Source organism: Malania oleifera, chromosome 4, assembly GCF_029873635.1.
Source record: "Malania oleifera isolate guangnan ecotype guangnan chromosome 4, ASM2987363v1, whole genome shotgun sequence".
Lineage (NCBI taxonomy): Eukaryota > Viridiplantae > Streptophyta > Magnoliopsida > Santalales > Ximeniaceae > Malania > Malania oleifera.
This window is the reverse complement of record NC_080420.1, coordinates 45,473,996-45,477,376: the sequence shown is the minus strand read 5'-3', so window position 1 is coordinate 45,477,376 and position 3,381 is coordinate 45,473,996. Positions and strand designations below refer to the sequence as shown.

At 36.4% G+C, this 3,381-nt stretch overlaps 1 long non-coding RNA gene across 1 annotated transcript; it reads right to left on the bottom strand.

The window, feature by feature from the left end:
• Positions 1 to 882: 882 nt before the first annotated feature.
• LOC131152625 (uncharacterized) lies at positions 883 to 1,452 on the bottom strand. The gene is made up of 2 exons (XR_009136067.1): positions 1,215 to 1,452; positions 883 to 1,074 (listed from the first exon to the last, which is right to left on the bottom strand). It is a non-coding gene; the product is annotated as an uncharacterized LOC131152625 (long non-coding RNA).
• Between the last annotated feature and the right edge of the window lie 1,929 nt (positions 1,453 to 3,381).

Here is a 3,381-nt window from a genome sequence, read left to right as displayed (position 1 = left end):
ACATTCAATGGGATAATGGTGAGAGAAGACGATGTTACAACAACACTAGTACCATCATCATCCTAGTGAATGTAGTATAAGTACTAGTCATGCTATTAATTCTACAGTTGTTGTAGTCGTTATGCTTGAAATGAGGCATTGTATCAAAAACCGCATCACCCAGATTGGCGATACTGACATTATCCTCGTCATCCAAAAAAAACTCTTTTACCGATGTTAGCAGAAACCACAATCGGCTCTCCATCCCACTCCGTCAAGTCAAGTCGAAATTTCTAACGATGGATGAGGACTTTTATCTCTCACAACACAACGTGTCCAAGAAGAAGCTGGCTGGCATGGAGGTGCCCTTGACGATGGTTGATCACCCACATGCACAGTACCTTGATGAATTCATGGGCATTCAATTAAAAAAGTGTGACACAAAGGAGAAAAGCAACACCAGTGAGTGCTATGTCCTGGTTTCAGTGTGGAATGACGTCGTTGCAAATATTGGGCTCCAAAACAACGATGACATCCTGCTCTGGTCCTTCCGCTGCAATATACAGCTCTGTTTTGCTTACAATATGGGTTCCGTGTAGCTAGCTTTGTTTCTGATAATCTAGCTAAAACACTTACCTGTAAATGAACATTACATATGCAGTTCATTTTATAGTATTCTCTAATTTCCAGTAGTTTGATTTTGTGTAATTGCATGAGCTATGATTGTGATTACTGTATTTTTGTTTTTTTCCCATACCATGCATAAATCTTCTGTCTGCCTAAATTGAGATATTGCATTGGTATTCCTGCTACATTTTAACAAATAACAGGCACAAAATAAATGAAAAAAAAAATCTCAAACGACTTGTTGGGCACATAAACGTAAAAGTAGGAAAAACACGATTTAAACAGAAAATATGTACATAGGCGTACTTATGCATTTATATAACAAGCTCAAGCAAGATCCAGAGCACATTAAACATTTAAGAACAAATCCCGGCTGTAATAATAATAATACAAACGAATCAAAAGCAAATCCAGTTAAACCAGATAAACACTCGTCACCATCAGCACAGCACGTTCAAAGTACCAGATCTAAACACACAGGAAACACATCGAAATCATCAGGATCAATCAGCACAGGTACAAACAACAAGAAGAAAAATAGAAAAAAGATGAACAGCCAAAAATAGAGCACAGAAATCAGAACGGAGACGGAGGAAGAGAGATCCAACCTTTGAAACCTGGGGAGGAAGAAGCTACTCTCACGCCTATGAGAGGAGAGAGCGGCAGGGTTCAGAGAACGAAGCAGAGAAATGATGGGGGTCTGCGTATGGCTTAAAAGGCGAGAGGAGTGCTATGGGTCGGTTAGGGTTTCTCTCTGGGCCGCTGGATTTTGTGATCCGACGGTCACCAACTCGGAATCTCCCAGCCGTGGATTGCGCCCTATTGTGGACGGTTGGTATGGCATTACCTTCTATTTACACTACGAAATTACTATACGAATTTCGTCAGGGCGTGGCCGACCTTTTTTGTTCATTTTGCTTTGTTCACTATATATAAAATAGTAATTTCCCTCTAATTTTGTTCCTTCCATTCATTTTTCTTTTTCTTTTTTTTTTTTTAATAAAATTTTTCAAACGAGGTACTGATTTCCTGTTTTGTTGATTTTTCTTTTCATTCTTATTTCCTAATTTAATATTTTCTTGTTTTCAAATTTTAACTTTTTAGTATTGCATTTTTTGTTTTTTTTTTTAATTTGAATTTCTATTTCTATTGGTTTTACTTTTCTCCACTTCGAACTTGTTTTTTCTAAAATTTTCTTATTGAATTTATCTTTTTCCATTTTTTATTTTATAATTTTTGGAATTTTAAGTTATTATTTTTTTACAAAAATTTTGGTTGATTTTATCTTTTTCTATCTATTTGCTTGCATTCGGATATGATGGAAATTGTTATTAGAACTTACATGCAAAATATTACTTATTATTAATTAAAAAAATGTATACACACATTATGGGAAAATAATTTTGTCCACACTACTAGCATGTTTATTATTATTATTATTATTATTATTATTGTTGTTGTTGTTGTTGTTGTTGTTGTTATTATTTCATTTTTTTTCTTAATCCATAAATTTTTCAAAAATTATATTAATTTTTGAAAATATTATTAGACAATAATAATGTTGGAAGAAACAAGAGGATATAGTAGTAGTAGTAGTAATAATATACAGGGATCTTGGGAATCTTTCTGGTGGAGCAGAATGAAAAGAGAGATTGCAAAATTTGTAGTACAATATTTGACATGCTAGTAGGTGAAAGTTAAGCATCAGAGACCGACGGGGTCTTTGCAGTTGTTGTATATTCTTGAGTGGAAGTGGAAGTATATAACAATGGCTTTTGTCACTGAGTTACCACCGGGAGTACATGGACAGGACACCATCTGGGTAGTTGTGGATCAACTTACGAAGACTGCCCACTTTCTGCCTATCAGAGTTAACTACTCCTTAAACTGATTGGCTGAATTAAACATTCAGGAGATAGTGAGGATACATGACATACCAGTCTCCATAGTTTCAGATCAAGACTCATGGTTCACATCCCGTTTTTGGAGGAGTTTACAGGAGGCCATAGGTTTTCAGTTATCATTCAGTACAACATTTCATCCTCAGACAGATGAACAGACAGAGAAGACGATACAGGCATTGGAAGATATGCTACAAGTATTTGTGCTAAACTTTGGAGGCAATTTGGTTACGATTTATACCACTAGTTGAGTTTGCGTATAATAACAGCTATCAGGCTAGCATTAGGATGACACCATTTGAGGCATTGTATGGCAAGAAATTTCGATCCCCATTGTATTGGGATGAGATTGGGGAGAGACAGTTATTAGGGGCAGAGTTGATGTAGTTGACTCGGGATAAAGTCGGACTTATCAGGGACAGGATCAGAACAGCGTAAAGTCAGTAAAAGAGTTATGCAGATACTCGCCGACAAGAATTAGAGTTTAACATTGGAGATCATGTGTTTCTACGGGTGGCACGGTTAAAATGAGTTATGAGATTTGGGCGAAAGGGTAAATTGAGTCCTAAGCATATTGAACCATTCTAGATTCTAGAAAGAGTGGGTCTCGTTGCCTACAGATTGGCTTTACCACCAGTTTTGTCAAGAATTCACGATGTATTTCATGTTTCCATGTTGAGAAGATACGTCTCAGATCTCTCCCATGTGATCAGATATGAGGCACTGGAGTTCAGTGATGCTTTATCATATGAAGAAGTATCAGTGCAGATTCTGAATTGAAAAGAACAAGAACTACGTACGAAAAGCATACCATTGGTAAAAGTTCTGTGATGCAACCATGCATTAGAGGAAGCTTCTTTGGAATCAGAGGAGT